Here is a 20,577-nt window from a genome sequence, read left to right on the forward strand (position 1 = left end):
TCGTCCCGGTCATGAAGAAAACGTTGAATAATGATAAATCTGAAGAACAGAGAAAAATTCGCATCTGTGGGGACTTCAAGGTGACTGTAAACCCGATTCTTCACACGGTACAGTATCCTCTTCCGAGGATAGAAGATATTTTCGCCTCACTATCCGGAGGGAAACGTTTCACCAAAATTGACTTGGCACAGGCATATCTACAGATGGAGGTTGAGGAGGCCTCTAAAAAGTATCTCACGATAAACACACACAAAGGCCTGTACCAGTACAATCGACTGGTTTTCGGAGTAGCATCAGCTCCAGCTATCTGGCAAAGAGCTATGGAGCAAGTCCTGCAAGGGATTCTGGGGACTCAATGCTACCTAGACGACATCCTTGTAACAGGAGAAAATGACAACGAGCACCTTGCCAATTTGGAGCAGGTGCTCACGAGGCTGAGAGAACGGGGCCTACGAGCAAATTGCCCTAAGTGCGAATTTTTCCCGAAACAAATATCATATTGTGGCCATGTCATTAACGAAGAAGGGTTGCATAAGTCACCTGAAAAAATTGAAGCGGTCGTAAAAGCCCCCGCGCCTGAAAATGTCTCACAATTAAGGTCATTCCTGGGATTAATAAATTACTATCATAAATTTATACCGAACTTGTCAACGGTTCTGCACCCTCTTAACACACTGCTACAAACGGGAGGAATTTGGAAATGGAGCGAAGACTGTAAACGTGCCTTCCATAAATGCAAAGGCTTGATCACGTCCAAGGAAGTGTTGGCTCATTACAACCCAACACTGCCAATCAGACTGGCGTGCGATGCATCCCCTTACGGCGTGGGAGCGGTATTATCGCATAGATTCTCTGATGGCTCGGAGCGGCCGATAGCTTTTGCGTCATGCTCATTGAGCTCAGCTGAGCATAACTATGCCCAGATTGACAGGGAGGCACTCAGCCTGGTGTGGGGGGTGAAGAAATTCAACCATTACCTACACGGACAAAAATTTACCTTGTTGACTGACCATCAACCCCTCGTCTCCATATTCAACCCTAAAAAGGGCGTTCCCATTATGACTGCGCAAAGGCTACAGAGGTGGTCCCTTTTCCTAGGGGCACACCAATATGACATAGAATACAAAGGAACAAAACAGCATGGGAATGCTGACGGGTTATCGCGCCTACCGTTGCCAACGGTAGAAGAGGCGCCTACAGTGGACCCAGTGGAGATGTTCCACTCAACCATAGTGGAATGTCTACCAGTGACAAATTCTACCATTGAAAAGGAAACGAGAAATGACCCGACTCTCTCACGAGTCTACGATTTAACGGTGAGGGGGTGGCCAGCACATGGCGAACCATTGTTGCCAGCATTCTCGCAAAGAAGAGAACAGCTGTCAGTGTGCCGAGGAACCTTGATGTGTGGATCCAGAGTGGTGATTCCACCCAAACTCCAGGATAAAGTGCTAAAGGAGCTTCACGAGGCGCATCTGAGTGGAGTGAAAATGAAGAACTTAGCCAGAGCGTTTGTGTGGTGGCCAGGTATCGATGGAGACATCAAAGAAATGACCAAGAGCTGTCTAGGATGCCAGAAGGTCCAAAATGCCCCACCACAAGCCCCTCTACATCCATGGGAGTGGCCCTCATCTCCATGGCAAAGGGTACATATCGACTTTGCTGGTCCATTTATGGACTCAATGTTCTTAATCGCAGTGGATCCACACTCCAAGTGGCCGGAGGTAATAAAGATGTCCTCCACCACCACGGAAAAAACCATCACAGTATTAAGGACCATATTCGCCAGGAATGGGCTGCCTGAACAGATCCGAAGAATTCAGGAAGTTCTTAAAAAACAATGGGGTTAAGCACTACACGTCTGCCCCACACCATCCCGCCACCAATGGATTAGCTGAAAGGTTTGTCCAGACCTTCAAGAAGGCCATAAAGGCCATGGGTAATGAAGACATAAATCTACAACATAAGGTAGATAACTTCTTGTTTGCGTACAGGAATGCAACACATGTGGTTACAAACCAAACCCCCACCATGATGTTTTTCAATAGAAGACTAAGATGCCGGCTGGATTTGATCAACCCAAACATCAGAAGGGACGTAGAGAACCGGCAATTTCAAAGCATGAATGAAAGGCCAACTAGAACCTTCCAGATAGGTCAACAAGTTTTGGCCCGGGACTACCGTACCGAGAAATGGCAGCCTGGAACTATTTGCACACGACTAGGACCGCTGATGTATACCGTGGACATTGGAGAAAGCATAATAAGGCGCCATGCTGACCAGATCAGAGAGTCATCCAAAAAGGGACAACCTACACCACAACTCTATACGCCTAGTGATGAAGCAGAGATACCCATAGTATCTACCTCCGATCCGGTGATACTGGAACCAGATGAACCCGACACTGGCATTCAAGCCGAATCGACCTTGCCAAAGGAACCTACTACACCACCGAAACCTACTACACCACCGAGGCATTATCCGGACCGAGTCAGGAAGCCTCCAGAGAGACTGAATTTGTAATTGATTAACTTCAGCAAATGTGTAGATTATTGTTCTTGTAAAAATGTTATTTAATGACTATTTATGTACTATTTATCTAAAAGGGGAGGAATTGTAGTGTATGTACCTTTAAGGGGAACTATGTTTTTTTGAAGCCCCTGTGTACTGTAGTACCGGTAGTGACCACTCGGGTATATAAGCCTGTATAGCGTCTTGTATAGTTAGTTCACCTCCAGATTTTGTTCAGTAAACACTTGTTAAATCAACTCCTGCATTCCGCGTCTCCATTAACACATGGATTCAACACCCAGCATCGAAGCTTTGACCACGCTCAATCATCTCCGATGGATGGGTCACATTGTCCGCATGCCCGATACGAGACTCCCAAAACAAGCGCTCTACTCGGAGCTCCGGCACGGCAAGAGAGCCCCAGGTGGGTAGAGAAAACACTTCAAGGACAGCCTCAAAGTCTCCTTGAAAAAGTGTAACATCCCCATCGACACCTGGGAATCCCTGGCCCAAGACCACACAAAGTGGAGGAGAAGCATTCGGGAAGGCGCGGAACACCTCGAGTCTCTTCGCCGGGAGCAAGCGGAAGCCAAGCGCAAACAGCGGAAGGCGCGCACGTCAACCCAAGCGCCCCACCCACCCGCCCCTTCAACCACCGTCTGCCCCACCTGTGACAGAGACTGTAGGTCCCGCATTGGACTCATCAATCACCTGCGAACTCATTTTTAATGTGGAAGCAAGTCATCCTCGGTTCCGAGGGACTGCCTAAGGAGTGAGAAGTAAGAAGATGGGGTACCTTATCGAAGGCCTTTTGAAAATCCAGATAAGTTACATCTGCTGCATTACCATTGTCTACTCTCGCTTCAAAAAATTCAATGAGGTTGGTCAAGCAAGACTTTCCCTTTTGAAATCCATGTTGACTAGTCATTATTATATTTTTGGTTTGTAGATGTTCTTCTATTTTTACCTTTAGTAGGGAGTCCATTATTTTTCCTACCACCGACATTAAGCTGGCTGATCTATAATTCCCTGGACATGTTCTATCCCCTTTCTTAAATATTAGTGATATAAATGACAGTGTGAGGCCTGAGATATTTTAACTCCAAAGCCTACATAGCCTCAGTCAATCTTCTAGCCAAAACCGGCGGAAGCAGCAGCTGGCCAGCGGGCAGCCAGGAGGCTGTAGGAACAGTCCCCGGCACTCAGGTAATTCACAGGGAGGAGGTTCAGGAGGGCCTCACGATTGAGGGAGAGGGTGAAAACTCGGAGAAGGGGGGGTTTAAACTTTCCTTGTGAGGGCCGGAGGATCACTTCGGCTTCCCGCTAGGTTGGCCTTGCGGAAAAGCCACAACCACTTGCCCACTCATGTCTCTGGTTAAAAAAGCAGTTAAGCCCCGATTATGTCATTGGAGACCGATCTGCATATTTAAACCCAGTTTCCGGTGGGTGTCCCTCTTGCTTGTTCAGAATAGCAAATTAAATTGGCATTAGTGTGGGACGTCGGTGGATGAGTCCCACGGATGATTTTAATTGTCCATCCCTGCCCGCTCACTGCTGCGAGGGCAGGGTCAAAATTGCCCCTCATCATTCAGACTGACTGGCTTCTCCAGTCAGGATCTAACTGCCTACTTCATTGCTACATTGCTACAGTACTTACTGGTGTTAAAGGAATATCTATAAATTTTCATACTCACACTAATGTATCATTACATCTCCAGTCTGCAAAATGCCTGTATTGTAACTCTAAATAAAATAGTGCTGGGTTTAAACAGCTAGAGGAGAGGAAGAAAGTAGGTTTTGGCAACCAATTCTTATAATTAGATTAACTATTATTTCATAATTTAGGTTTATATCCATGTCCGAATTCTAAAATTTAAATTTAAATTACATCTTGCCCGCCAGGTTTACTGAGTGGAGTGTCCATGGTAGAGTCTCCACTCAATAGGCTGTTAAAATGGCGTCAAGGTTCTATCTAAGGGATAGAGCCCTGATTTGCATAAACTTATGAGGCTCCTGTCCGAGTCAAGCAGGCACCCAGTTTCCGCTGGATGGAGGGAGTCTAAAATTCCTTCTTTTATGTGAGCATGAGACCCTGAAGAGAAATTTGTACGTACTGCATTACCCAACTTTACAAGCTACAATATTCTGAGGTAAAGGCATGATTGCAGTTCAGATCACATCCATGGACAATAAAGCCAAATAGGATTAGAGGCTGAATGAAGAGGCGATCCCGGAACAAAAATACACAGCAACTCCAGTACATTAGAGGGGGAAAAAAACGAAGAAACTGCTGAATAGCTTGAAAATGAAGCTAAATCGAATTTCATAAGTAGCAGATTAAAATATGCCATCCCCATAAAACCAATAATGCAGACAGTCCCCAGTGTTTACAAATTTCTTATGCTTTTCCCTTTAAAACAAAGATGGTACTTTTCCTCTAACCGGGGAGTCATTTAGTCCAATCAGAATCAGAAGTAAAAGCTCCCATCTCTTGCCCGGGAAATCTTTAGGTCTGTAAAGCAGGAGATTCACATCAAGTTGGCACAAATGTGAGTCTCCAAGTGATTTCAGCTGTACATCTGAAGACAGTGAATATATCAGGTGCCTCATTGAACGCCTTCTGAATCAGAGAACCCTCCTCGTTAAACTGAAGAAAGCACTCCACTTGGATCATCCTGAGCTGCACTGAATGCAATCTCTACGGGTGGGTGTGAAAGTATAAATGGGGCTTTGGAGGTGCCTCACCGACAGTAAGTGTTAGCTGCAGGAAACATCAGTTGTTTGGCAAAGCAGCAAGAGGTAAAAGATTCCAGTAAATATTTTATGCAAATTTTAATTTGTGGCTGTTTTCAAGAGGTTCCGCCGTGACCTAAAACCATCGTTGTTAACAGAATATGATTCCCACCCTGGGTGAGACAATTACAAATCCACAGTGAGCCCTTGTACTGCTCTAACAAGCCTTCATTTCAACCATAAACAGCAGGTGGCTTAAAAATCACAAAACTGAAACTGTAACAGTAGAAAAGTGCGCTCTCTAAGCACATTCTGGTACTTACAGATATTTGCAAGTTACATAGAAATAATCAAGAAGTAACATGGTTTTTCAGTGTACTGCAAAAGACAAAGGCAGTATTTGTACAACAAGGATGTTCAAACCAGCTTAATTCTGGCCTCTTGCGCATCCTCGATTTTCTTTGCTCCGCCATTGGTGGCCATGCCTTCAGCTATCTAGGCCCTAAGTTCCGGAATTCCTTCCCTAAGCCTCTCCGCCTCTCTACCTCCTTTCCTCCTTTAAGACACTCCTTAAAACTTACCTCTTTGACCAATCATTTGATCACCTGTCCTTATGTGGCTCGGTGACAAATGTTTTTGTCTTATAATATTCCTGTGAAGCGCCTTGGGACATTTTACTATGTTAAAGGTGCTATATAAATACAAGTTGTTGTTGTTGTTGTTGAGAGAGAATATCTGGCAAAGTGGCCAAATACCCCCGTTGAGAAATAACCGATTGCAAGGTTGTCGAACAAATGCTTAAGTTATTTGTATAACATTCATAGAAAAATAGAAGACAGGAGCAGGAGTAGGCTATTCGGCCCCTCGAGCCTGCTCCGACATTCAATGCGATCATGGCTGATCATCCAAATTCAGTACCCGGTCCCTGCTTTCTCCCCATACCCCTTGATCCCTTTAGCCTTAAGAAATATATCCAACTCCTTCTTAAATATGTTTAATGAATTGGCCTCTACTGCCTTCTGTGGTAAAGAATTCCACAAGTTCACCACTCTCTGGGTGAAGAAATTCTTCCTCATTTCTGTCCTAAATGGCTTACCCCTTATCCTTAGACTGGACTCCCCGACCATCGGGAACATCCTTCCTGCATCTAGTCTGTCCAGTCCTGTCAGAATTTTATAAGTTTCAATGAGATCCCCTCTCATTCTTCTAAACTCCAGCGAGTACAAGCCCAATCGACCCAATCTCTCCTCATACGTCATTCCTGCCACCCCAGGTATCAGCCTGGTGAATCTTAGCTGAACTCCTTCCATGGCAAGAACATCCTTCCTCAGATAAGGTGACCAAAACTGCACACAATACTCAAGATGTGGTCTCACCAAGGCCCTGTACAACTGGAGCAAGACATCCTTGTTCCTGTACTCAAACCCACTCGTTACGAAGACCAACATACCATTTGCCTTCTTAACCGCCTGCTGCACCTGCATGCTTACCTTCAGCAACTGGTGCACAAGGACACCCAGGTCTCATTGCACTTCCCCTTCTCCCAATCTATTGCCATTCAGATAATAATCTGCCTTCCTGTTTTTGCCACCAAAGTGGATAACCTCACATTTATCCACGTTCTATTGCATCTGCCATGCATCTGCCCAATCACCCAACCTGTCCAAATCATCCTGGAGTTTCTCAGCATTCTCCTCACAGCACACACGCCCACCCAACTTTGTGTCGTCTGCAAATTTGGAGATATTACATCTAGCTCCCTTGTCTAGATCATTAATATATATTGGCCCTGAAATTAGGATCGGGAGCTTGCCGCGCGTGCAAGCCCCTGATGTGCACTTACCCGGCGCACTGACATTTGGAATCGTGGCCCACATTGCATTTCCTCTCACTGGCCCGCTTGAGGTCCTGTCGCACTGTGCGTGCGTGACCCTGCGGCGTACTTAGTGCAATGAGCCGGCTGGGATCACGTGAGCACAGGGCAACCAATGGGAGGTTGCAAAAGTTCATTCATGAGTTTGACAGTAAGAGCTGTCAAACTCATGAAAACTCCTGGCCCCAAAACACTACTTAAACTGGAAAGAAAATTTAAAAAAACATTGCACTACTTAAATGAACCATAAATAACTGTAAAAAAAACTATTTAAACAATAATTTTAAAATTTGAAAAAATTATTATATAGAAAATCGGGGCTAAAACTAAACTTACCTTACTGTAAATTCTTTAAAAATAATAAACCTGTGGAAATTTTTTTTATAAATTGTATTAATAGACCACTTATCTGTAAAACTAAGTACTTACGTGTGGTTTTTCAATGCGTAAAAACCGGAGGCCTTTACACATGCACAACTCTCTAAAAATAAAGGAAATCCAAGTCGCACGCTCAGACTCCTGCGCGCACGCGTTCAGCCTCTTAACCCCTTGCGTCAGAGGAGAGGAAATGCCGGTTTTCCCCGCATGCGCTGTGCATGCTGAAATCCGGCAATTCCTCCGGGCACACGCGTGAGTAGCCCATCCGTACTCACGTGTTGGGAGAGGAATTACTGGGCCATTGTGAATAGCTGGGGCCCAAGGACCGATCCCTGCGGTACCCCACTAGTCACTGCCTTCCACTCGGAAAAAGACCCGTTTATTCCAACTCTTTGCTTTCTGTCTGCCAACCAGTTCTCTATCCAAGTCAATACCTTGCCCCCAATCCCATGTGCCTTAAATTTACATGCTAATCTCTTATGCGGGCCCTTATCGAAAGCTTTCTGAAAGTCCAAATACACCACATCCACTGGTTCTCCCTTATTTATTTTACCAGTTACATCCTCAAAAAATTCCAGTAGATTAGTCAAGCACGATTTACCTTTTGTAAATCCCTGTTGACTTTGTTACTGTTTTCCAAGTGCTCTGCTATTACATCTTTTATAATGGACTCTAGCATTTTCCCCACTACCGATGTCAGGCTTACCGGTCTGTAATTCCCCGTTTTCTCTCTACCACCTTTTTTGAATAGTGGGGTAAAATTAACTACCCTCCAATCCATGGGTACTGTTCCAGATTTCATCGAATGTTGGAAGATGATCAGCAATGCATCTACTATTTCTAGGGCCACTTCCTTAAGTACCCTAGGATGTAGATTATCAGGCCCTGGGGATTTATCGGCCTTCAATCCCATCAATTTCCCTAACACCATTTCCCTACAAATACTGATTTCTTTCAGTTCCTCCCTTTCATCAGACCCTATGTTCCCCGACATCTCTTGGAGGTTATTTGTGTCCTCCTTTGTGAAGATAGAACCAAAATATGTATTTAATTGGTCTGCCATTTCTTTGTTGCCCATTAAAAATTCCCCTGATTCTGACTGCAAGGGACCTATGCTTGACTTCACCAATCTTATTCTCTTCACATACCTATAAAAGCTTTTACAGTCAGTTTTTATGTTTCCTGCAAGCTTACTCTCATATTCTATTTTCCCCTTCTTAATTAATCCCTTTGTCCACCTTTGTTGAATCGTAAACTGCTCCCAATCCTCAGGTTTACTGCTTTTTCTGGCCAATTTATATGGCCTCTCTTTGGATCTTATGCTATCCCTAATTTCCCTTGTTAGCCACGGTTGAGTCACCTTTTTTGTTTTATTTTTATGCCAAACTGGGATGAACAAATTCTGCAGTTCATCCATGCGGTCTTTGAATGTTTGCCATTGCCTATCCACCGTCAACCCTTTGAGTGACATTCCCCAATCAATCCTACCCAACTCGCGCCTCAGACCATCGTAATTTCCTTTATTTAAATTCAGGACCCTAGTCTCTGAGTCAACTACTTCATTCTCCATCTTATTGAAGAATTCGATCATATTATGATCACTCCGACCCAAGGGGCCTCGTACAACAAGATTGCTAATTAATCCTTTCTCGTTACATAATACCCAGTCTAAGACAGCCTGGTCTCTGGTTGGTTCCTCGACATATTGGTCCAGGAAACCATCCCGTAAACACTCCAGGAATTCCTCCTCCACAGTATTATTACTAATTTGATTAGCCCAATCTATATGTAGATTAAAGTCACCCATGATGACTGTTGTGCCCTTATTGCATGCTTCTCTAATTTCCCTTTTAATGCCATCCCCAACCTCTGCCTTACTGTTTGGAGATCTATATACCAGTCCCTCTAACGTTTTCTTCCCCTTGGTATTTCTCAGTTCTACCCATACAGATTCCACATCATCAGAGCTAATATCATTCCTTACAATTGTGTTAATCCCCTCTTTAACCAGCAATGCTACCCCACCTCCCTTTCCTTTTTGCCTATCTTTCCTGAATATTGAATATCCCTGGATGTTGAGTTCCCAGCCTTGGCCACCCTGGAGCCATGTTTCCGTAATCCCAATCAAATCATATTCGTTTACCTCTATTTGCGCAGCTAATTCATCCACCTTATTGCGAATGCTCCTTGCATTAAGACACAAAGCCTTCAGGCTTGTTTTTTTTAACGCTTTTAGACCTATTAGAATTATTATTTACTGTGGCCATGTTTGAATTAAACCATTGATTTCTCTGACTGCCACTTCTGTTTTTCTCCTTCCTATCTTTTGTTTTTATCCTTGTTTCCCTTTCCTCTGTCCCCCTGCTCAGGTTCCCAACCCCCTGCCATTTTAGTTTAAACCCTCCCCCAGAGCACTAGCAAACACTCCCCCTAGGACATCGGTCCCGGCCCTGCCCAGGTGCAAACCGTCCGGTTTGAACTGGTCCCACCTCCCCCAGAACCGGTTCCAATGTCCCAGGAATTTGAATCCCTCCCCCTCGCACCATTCCTCTAGCCACGTATTCATCTGAAATATCCTTCTATTTCTACTCTGACTAGCACGTGGCACTGGTAGTAATCCTGAGATTACTACCTATGAGGTCCTACTTTTTAAGTTACCTCCTAACTCCCTATATTCAGCTTTTAGGACCTCATCCCATTTTTTACCTATATCGTTGGTACCTATATGCACCACGACAACTGGCTGTTCACCCTCCCCTTCCAAAATGTTCTGCACTCGCTCTGAGACATCCTTGACCCTTGCACCAGGGAGGCAACACACCATCCTGGAGTCTCGTTTGCGGCCGCAGAAACACCTATCTATTCCCCTTACAATAGAATCCCCTATTACTATAGCTCTACCCCTCCTTTTCCTCCCGTCCTGTGCAGCAGAGCCACCCCTGGTGCCAGGAAGTTGGCTGCTGCTGCCTGCCTCTGATAAGCCATCCCCCCCAACAGTACTCAAAGTGGTGTATCTGTTTGAGAGGGGGATGTCCACAGGGGACCCCTGCACTACCTGCCTGTGCCTAATACTCTGTCTGTTGGTCACCCCTTCCCTTTCTGCCTGTCCAAACTTTGCCTGTGGTGTGACCAACTGCTCAAACGTGATATCCACGATGTCCTCAGCATTGCGAATGGTCCAGTATGTATCCAATCGCAGCTCCAGCGCCGCAATGCGGTCTGCCAGTACCTGCAGCTGGACACACTTCCTGCACACATGGTTGTCAGGGACACAGGAAGTGTCCCTGAGTTCCCACATAGCGCAGGAGGAACATACCATGGGGCCGGGCTCTCCTGTCATGACTTACCCTTTAACTAACTGAAATTAAATTAAATCAAATCAATCCCACCAATTACACTACAGTTAAATGGTATATTTAAGGGCCCTGATTTACCAACAGTCCCCGTTACACCACAGAGAGCTTTAAAACTATAAACCACAGAGTTAAAGTTAAAAAGAGAGAAATACTCACCAACCAATCACTTACCTGCTTTCTGGTGACGTCACACTTCAATTACCTTTTACTTCTCTCCCTCCCTCTGAGCTCGGAGATTGGAGATTAGTAAGCTCTGAGGCCTACCTGGTCTCTGCCATGCTTTTTATCACCGCCGCTCCTCTGCCGCCGCGCCTCACCCAGGTCCACTCTCACCGCTCTGAGGCCTACCTGGTCTCTGCCATGCTTTTTATCACCGCCGCTCCTCTGCCGCCGCCGCCTCACCCAGGTCCACTCTCACCGCTCTGAGGCCTACCTGGTCTCTGCCATGCTTTTTATCACCGCCGCTCCTCTGCCGCCGCGCCTCACCCAGGTCCACTCTCACCGCTCTGAGGCCTACCTGGTCTCTGCCATGCCTTTTATCACCGCCGCTCCTCTGCCGCCGCGCCTCACCCAGGTCCACTCTCACCGCTCTGAGGCCTACCTGGTCTCTGCCATGCTTTTTATCACCGCCGCTCCTCTGCCGCCGCCGCCTCACCCAGGTCCACTCTCACCGCTCTGAGGCCTACCTGGTCTCTGCCGCACTTTTTATCACCGCCGCACCTGTGCCGCCGCCGCCTCACCCAGGTCCGCTCTCGCCGCTCTGAGGCCTACCTGGTCTCTGCCGCGCTTTTTATCACCGCCACTCCTGTGCCGCCGCCGCCTCACCCAGGTCCACTCTCGCCGCTCTGAGGCCTACCTGAGCCTCGCTGCCGCCTTTTATCACCGCAGCTCCTCTGCTGCCGCCGCCTCACCCAGGTCCACTCTCGCCATTCTGAGGCCTACCTGAGCCTCGCTGCCGCTTTTTATCACCGCCACTCCTCTGCCGCCGCTGCCTCACCCAGGTCCGCTCTCGCCGCTCTGTTATTTTAACAGAGCATTACTCTATTTAAAGCAAATAGGTTAGCAGCTTTGTTCAAATGACAAGAGAGAGGAACTTGATACAAGGATGTTAATAATGTTTTAACTCCAACAGAGGAGGAGGTAATTTTGGATCCAGTCCAGGATAATGAAGGGCAGCAAGTAGGTAATGCAAGGGTTGGGGAACATCTAAGAAACAGCAACTGCAACAAATTTAGGTTTGATATAAAAATGGAAAAGGAGAAGGAACAGTCAAAGACAAAGGTGCTTGATTAGAAAAAAAAGCACATTTTAATGAAATCAAAAAAGAAACTAGCCCAGCAAAATTGGAAGGAAAGATTGGTAGCTCAGACTACGGACAAGCAATGGGGCACTTTTAAACAGAAGATGATTGTGGTGATTATTCTTGTTTTGTAAGAAGTATTGTGATTGGTTGCCTGTTTCCTGCCTTGAGATATATGCTGTAAACTCATTGGTAGTTGATGTCATGTGATTTGTGGTGGCCATCTTAAATTCAGTTCTCTACAGCCTTGGTTGGGACTGGGTGTTGAAGATGTGCAGCTGGGTTTTTAAGGTTAATAAAGCCTAGATTTAGAAAGGCAAATCTACTCTTTATTTCAATTTATTAACCTTTTGTTAGAATGGAGCGATATCTTCAACCGGAACGATTTAATGCTGACCCTAATTCTGCAGGAGTGGATGATAAATGGAAACACTGGTATCGTACATTTAAAAACTTTTTGGGTGTGTTGGATCAAGAGTCTCTAAATAAGTTGAATATACTGATCAACTACATTGCTTCGGATGTGTATAAGTATATCTTGGACTGTGAAACTTATGAATTGGCTATCGCTACATTGGAAAAGATTTTTGTTAAACCAAAGAATGAGGTATTTGCACGTCATCTTCTATCTGCCCATAGGCAGCAGGTGGGAGAATCTTTGGATGCTTATTTACAAGCACTTCGGTGTCTTGGTGCTAATTGTAATTATAAGGCTGTGTCGGCAGAAGAATATAAGGAAGAATCGGTACGGGATGCTTTTATTAATGGATTACTGTCTAGATCAATTCATCAGCGGTTATTAGAAAATAAGACTTTGGATCTCAAGAGTGCTTTTGAGCAAGCCTCTACATTGGATTTGGCTCAGAGAAGTTCAGATTCTTACGCTCTTTTTAATCGGCCTGCGACTGTGGTTTCGGCAGTTCCGGATGAAAAGGAATTATGTGGACTTAATAGGAGTGGTTTACCAGATTCTGAAACAGTTTCTACTTCGGCTGCTGTTGCCTCTAGGATTCAGAAGTGTTATTTTTGTGGGAACGCCCGGCACCCTCATCTGAAGTGTCCTGCTCGGGAGGCTGTGTGTAGTAAATGCGGCAAGAGAAGTCATTATGCACGTGTTTGTAAATCAATTGCCTCCTCTGCGACTATTCAGCCTTTAGATAGGGCGTTTATTGCATCAGTTTCTGCTGCCTTTGCTCATGGCCTAAATAAAGCTATAGTTACGGCCCAAGTTAATGGGTTAGAAGTGAAGGCCCTTATAGATACGGGCAGTACTGAGAGTTTTATAAGTCTTCAGTTTGTGAAGGAGAAGCGTTTGAAAATTTCGCCTGTTACTTATCAGGTGTGTATGGCTCAGACGACTCTCACCTCACAAGTAGTTGGTTGTTGCCTTGTGAAATTAATTCTTCTAGGTAATACGTATACTGATATACGCCTATCTGTTTTGCCTAATCTCTGTGCGGATATTTTGATTGGTCATGATGTGCTTCAATTACACGAGTCTCTCAGTCTTTCTTTTGGAGGAACTAAGCCACCTTTATCTATTTGTGGATTAACTTCTTTATCCATTTCTCCATTATCACTTTTTTCCAATTTGATGCCGGATTGTAAGCCAATTGCTACCAAGTCAAGAAGGTATAGCAGTCAGGATAAAGAATTTATTAATTCTGAAGTTCAACGTCTTTTATTGGAAGGAATCATTGAACCTAGTTGTTCGCCCTGGCGGGCACAAGTAGTTGTCACCACTAATGAGAGACATAAGAAACGAATGGTGATAGACTACTCTCAAACTATTAATAGGTATACTCAATTAGATGCGTACCCTTTGCCTAAGATTGATGAGCTTATCAACAAAGTATCTCAGTATAAGGTTTTTAGCACTATTGACCTAAAGAGTGCTTATCATCAGATTCCTATCGTTAAGAGGGATCAACCATATACGGCCTTTGAGGCTGGCGGAAAGCTGTATCAGTTTTGCCGAGTACCATTTGGTGTTACTAATGGTGTTGCCTGTTTTCAACGGGCAATGGATGCTTTTATAAGTGATAACTCCCTCTCTGACACCTTTTCATATTTAGATGACATCACGGTGTGTGGCAAATCAAGGGTGGAGCATGATTCTAATTTAGAAAGATTCCTTCAAGCTGCGGAAAAAGTTGGTTTAACTTTCAATAAAGAGAAGTGTATCTTTTCGACCACTGAGGTAAATCTACTGGGGTATATTATCTCGGGAAACAAGATTAAACCAGATCCAGAACGCCTGCGACCATTGATTGATTTACCTTGTCCTACTAATTCTAAGGCTTTGCAACGAGTTGTTGGACTGTTTTCTTATTATTCTAATTGGATTGCAAACTTTTCGCAGAAGATCCGGCCCCTTATTCAGGTTATGACATATCCTCTATCATGGGAGGCCAGGACGTGTTTTGATAATTTCAAAAAGGATATCCTTGGAGCAGTTGTGCATTCTATTGATGAGCAGGCTCCCTTTGTGATTGAGACGGACGCTTCCGATTTTGCAATTGGGGCTACCCTGAACCAAAATGGAAGACCTGTGGCCTTTTTCTCACGTACTTTGAACAATAGTGAGAAAAGACACTCCTCAATAGAGAAAGAGGCATATGCAATAGTAGAAGCACTGCGTAAATGGAGACATTACTTATCGGGGCGACATTTTACGTTGGTAACTGACCAAAAATCTGTGTCCTTTATGTTTGATGTCAAACATTTTGGAAAGTTCAAGAATGATAAAATAATGAGGTGGAGGATTGAGTTGGCATGCTACCATTTTGATATAGTTTACCGTCCGGGGAAGGATAATGTTGCTGCTGATGCGCTGTCGAGGGCTTATTGTTCTGTGATTCACGGAGATACGCTTATTAATCTTCATAATGCTTTGTGCCATCCTGGTGTTACGAGGATGATACACTTCGTACGCAGTAAGAATTTGCCCTTTTCCGTTGAAGACGTCAAGCGGATGACTTCACCATGTTCTATCTGTGCTCGGTGTAAACCGAATTTCTTTAAGCCTCAATGAGCTCATCTTATAAAGGCTACTTCTCCTTTTGAACGTTTGAGCGTTGATTTTAAGGGGCCTCTTCCTTCAACGACTCAGAATCGATATATATTTACTGTTGTGGATGAGTTTTCAAGGTTCCCTTTTGCTTTCCCTTGCGCAGATGTATCAGCTGCTACAGTTATCAAATGTCTGACTCAACTTTTTGTCATCTTTGGGATGCCTGCGTATATCCATTCGGATCAGGGAAGTTCTTTTATGTCTTCCCAGTTGAAGGAATACCTCCAGAGTCGGGGAATCTCTACTAGTAGAACTACCCCGTATAATCCCCAGGGTAATGGACAGTGCGAACGATATAATGGGGTGATCTGGAAGGCAGTTATGTTGGCTTTGACATCCCGGAACCTTAAGAATACACAGTGGGAAATGGTATTGCCTGATGCCCTGCATTCCATTAGATCATTGCTTTCAACGGCTACTAATGTGACCACCCATGAAAGGCTCTTTAACTATCCGTGGAGATCTACTACGGGATATTCGGTACCTTCATGGCTTAATATGCAGGGACCTGTGTTGCTTCGACGCCATGTTAGATTGTCAAAATATGATCCTTTAGTGGAAGAGGTGGAGCTGTTGGAGGCAAATTCCCAATATGCTCATATTCGATTCCAAGATGGGAAAGAAAGTACTGTTTCAATTAAAGACTTGGCTCCTTGTGGTGGCCAGCCCTCTTCTGAGGATATTAACAATAGTCATGATTCAGATAATGTGGATGTCGTCACAGATACTACGAATATTTCCAATCCTATTGCAGATAATTATAATTCTATTAGTCAGCCCTCGATGGATGTTCATGACTGTCCCAGTTTACCTTCTGATGGGATTTCCAATCCGGAAACCGTTGATAATCGGGATATGGATAGCCTTCCTGCAGAAGATACTTCCGTGTCTCCTGGTGTGGGAGGGCAAGGAATTTCACCAAGGTTAAGAAGGTCGACACGAATAAGATATCCAGTCGAACGATTGAAAATGGACTTTTAAAATAATTTGATAGTAATGTTTTAAAATTGTTGAAATATTATATTTGTATTGTTTTAGTTATAAATAATTAATTATAAATTGTAAAGGCTACCTAGGTTGGAGTATGTTTTAAAAGGAGGGGTGAATGTGGTGATTATTCTTGTTTTGTAAGAAGTATTGTGATTGGTTGCCTGTTTCCTGCCTTGAGATATATGCTGTAAACTCATTGGTAGTTGATGTCATGTGATTTGTGGTGGCCATCTTAAATTCAGTTCTCTACAGCCTTGGTTGGGACTGGGTGTTGAAGGTGTGCTGCTGGGTTTTTAAGGTTAATAAAGCCTAGATTTAGAAAGGCAAATCTACTCTTTATTTCAATGATTAAGGTCCAAACTAAACATATTCCCACAAGAAGAAAAAGTGATCCAGCAAAATCTGGATTTCCTTAGATGAGTCAAGAAATTAAGATTAAAGTGAAGCCTATAGTAAATTTGGGGCTCATAATACTAAAGAAAAGCAAGCTGATTGTAGAAAATATAGAGAGAAACAAAACAGCTTCGAAAGGCTAAGGGAGTGCAAAGAAAAACTGGTAGAGAACGTTAAAAAAATAGTCAAAAGTTTTATAAACACATCAAAAATAAAAGAGAGGTTAAGGCTTATTAGGGATGGAAAAGTAACTCTTCTGTTGGTGGGAAAAGGAATGGCAGAGATAGTCGCTGAGTGCTTTGTCTCAGTCTATAAAGAAGACTGTGACAATGGGAATAAAAGGGTGCAAGAGGAGGAGGTGGAGCAATTAGATTGGGTAACTTTGGATTAGGAAATAGTACTGAAAAAGAGGGATGGCAGAGAGGAATATTGGAGTCTCTGGCCACAATATTTCAAACATCCTTGGATATGGAAATTGTATCAGAGAGCCGAGGTACCTCTGTTCAAAAAGGGGGAAACGGATAAATCAAGTAGCTGTCGACCAGTGAGTCTAACATCGATAGTTGGTAAGCTTCAAGAGGTAATAATATAGGGCAAAAGTTAATACTGCTAGAAAGGCATGGGTTAACTAGTGTTAGCTAGTGCAGATTTGTAAAAGACAAATCATGTCCGACAAACTTAATAGAGTCCTTTGAGGAAATAACAGAGTGTACAGATGTACTATTGTAGCATCCTGGTACTGTAGTCCCCTCCTTCCACATTCCTGAAACACTACCAGCTCCCTGCCACCGCACCCCCCACCCCACCCCCATGTCTTAACTCGTTACCGACCAGACAGCCTCTGGCCCGTCCAATATAGCACCAGCCTGTTAGAATAAAATTTTGCTGGACAAGATTGCTGGACAAGATTTTGCTGGAAAAGACACAAAGAACAAATTCGCTGATTGGGACTAATTGAATCACTGCACAGTGAGACATGCCACGCTTACGCATGGCTGGAACAAAGTTCATCTCGTGTCCTGACTGGGACTAATTGGATCACTGAGGACTAACAAGGTTCACTGGTATCCTATCATCGAACTAATCACTTGTATCCTATTATCGAACTAATCACATTCCGCCGGGGAACAAGATGGAAAGAAGACCTGAAGAGGCAGAATTGGCAACACAAGTGTGTAAACTCCTGACTGGAGGAAAATAACGATATGCGCTAATAAACGAATTGATTGGATGAATGTAAATGATCTAAAACCAACTTCTTGGAATTGTATATAAGCTCGGCACGTACTACAATCGGGGAGAAGGTGCTCTCGCAGACCGCGTGGTTGCAGACGCTTCTCCCAGAGCTCTGTCATTTAATAAAGTTGCCTCTCTTACTCAAGTTCTAGTTTCCGAGGAATCATTTTCCCTACAACAAATTGGCGCTGCGAGCAGGGTGCCACGGAGCTGAACAGTCGCTCGAGTCAGTGACCAGGGTGAGTAGTCAGATTTTTGACCACCCATAAATCAGAGACACTCGACAAGGTGACTGAACGGCGAAGCGGCACCAAAACGAATCTGGGACACAGACTGAGTGGGTAAGAGACACTACTTGATTTGTATTTGTGTATTTGTATTTGTGTATTTGTATTTGTGTAATAGTAACTAAGAAAAACCTCGGACCAGGAGGACACTTGTCTCAGACACCTAGCCTCAGGCCGGTTGTTAAGAGGGCAAATGCCCCACGCGAAGGCCAGGACCATGAAGTAGGTGCCGAGACTCCAAGGTGTTCAAAAGCCGTGATACTAGTCGAGTACGGTTAACATTTTTCTGCATTATATCATGTTGCTAAGTGAACTAGGAGATTATTAGTGTCGGTGTTGTAGGACCCTGATCAGGTAAACAGACACCGGGGAGGGGTAGAAACCCCGTCCAACAAGCAAGCGTTACACGTCCGGGCAGTTTTGAGAGAAAGACAAACCCGGACCTCTGAGAACGCTGGCATAGAGTGCGACAAGAAGCTCGGGTATTCTCGGAAGGAAAGAATAGGGGGGCTCTCTAAGGGACAGATCTCCAGACACGAAGGAATAATCGGTGAAGCAGCGGCGATGTCAGGTGAGGAAGTTAAGAGGGGACCTTCGGGCTCCCTCACATATTCTTATATGACAAACCGACAGTCGTTAATTAAGAAGATGCAGAAAGACGGGTGGGATGTGTCACAGACTTTAGATCTCCAGAGAAGCTGGTTGACTAAACAGACAAATGATAAAACCAAGAAGGCAGGAGTGTTATTAGTACACCAACTAGCAGGACTCATTGAACAAGTAAACGTAATAAAGAAAGTTGCACAAGACAAAGTACAGATGGTTACGGAACTAGAGACAAAGGCGAAATGTCAAGCAAAGATTATAAAGGAATTAGAGTGTAAGGTATACGAGGGGGGGCGAATGGGGACTTGTCCAGACACCACCTCCCTTCCCCCATATTACAGTGCAGAACCAACAGCCCCTGCAGGCGAGGGGACGTTGAAATAGTCGAGATGGCTCCTGTGAGTCGGGGCGGGACATTGGCTAATCCCACCGCCAGTACCCAATAAAGGCGGAGGCCAGGAAGGCAGTCGTGGACATAGTGAAGGGGCTAGTAGAAAGGGGTATCCTGAGGGAAACCACGAGCACTACTAATTCCCCCACATGGCCAGTAGAGAAACCTGATGGGAGCTATAGGTTGACTATAGACTATACGGCCCTCAACAAGTTCACTCCTAAATAACACCCCATCGTTGCCAGTCCCTCAACAATTTTGAATGGGTTATCCCCTGAACAGAAGATATTCACCGTTTTAGACATAGCTAACGGATTCTGGGCACTCCCATTAGATCCGGAATCACAAGAGAAATTTGCATTCACATTAAGGGATAAACAATATACGTGGACCCGATTGCCACAGGGATTCCATAATAGCCCAGCTATTTTTCACCGCGTCATGAGTGATATCCTAAAACAGATAGAAGTACCTAAAGGAAGCACTATTTTGCAGTACGTCAACGACATACTAATAGCCTCGGAAACAAAGGCAGACCATCTGGCAACCCTACATTTAGTACTAAGGGCCCTAGAGACGGCTGGCCTCAAGGTAAGCCCTAAAAAAGCACAGATAGGAAAAACTCAGGTCCTATACCTAGGACATCTAATCTCCCAGGACTTAAAGAAATGCCACAGGACAGGAAACACGCTGTCCAGGGCATGCCGAGACCCGTAACAGTACGCGGAGTCAGGAAGGTACTGGGGCTCTTTAATTACAGTCGAAATTTTATCCCGGGGTTCGCTAAATTAGCAGAACCTATACAAAGATTAGTGAAAGGGGGTAAACCCGCGTTGGAACTGATAGATTGGGGACCGGAACAAGAAGAAGCTTATACTCAACTAAAGTCTGAGCTAGTATCAGCCCCAGGGCTAGGACTGCCAGATATGAGTAAGGACTTCCACATACATTGCAACAATGAAGAAGGGTTTTACACAGCAGTAGTTACACAGGATCATGGGGATAAAAGAAGGCCCGTTGCCTACTATTCCACAGCGGAGGGACCGGTAGTCACAGGGCTCTCCCGGTGCATAGCTGCATTGGATTGTGCGGCTTGGGCAGTAAAGGTTAGTGAGCCGATAGTAATGACAGGAAACATTATATTGCACACCAAACACACACTGGTAGAGATGCTGAATACCGGGAAATTAAGATCCGTCTCGAACATGAGACGTGCCAAGTGGGAGGCCGTCCTCCTCCCTCCGAGTAAAGCAGTAACCATTGTTAGAGACACGGGGGAGAACCCGGCAGAAGGAATACTGGGAACTGGGGAGCCCCGCAACTGTGGGGACGTAGATATGAACCTGGAAGAAGATAGGATAAAAGACACCCCTTTAGCGACAGCGGAAGAGACGTTGTACGTAGATGGTTCACGCAAGTATATAGATGGGCTGCCCCGAACGGGGTAGGC

The sequence above is a fragment of the Somniosus microcephalus genome, chromosome 5 (genome assembly GCF_052327205.1).
Source record: "Somniosus microcephalus isolate GS21.2 chromosome 5, FLI_Smic_1.0, whole genome shotgun sequence".
NCBI classification, from domain to species: domain Eukaryota; kingdom Metazoa; phylum Chordata; class Chondrichthyes; order Squaliformes; family Somniosidae; genus Somniosus; species Somniosus microcephalus.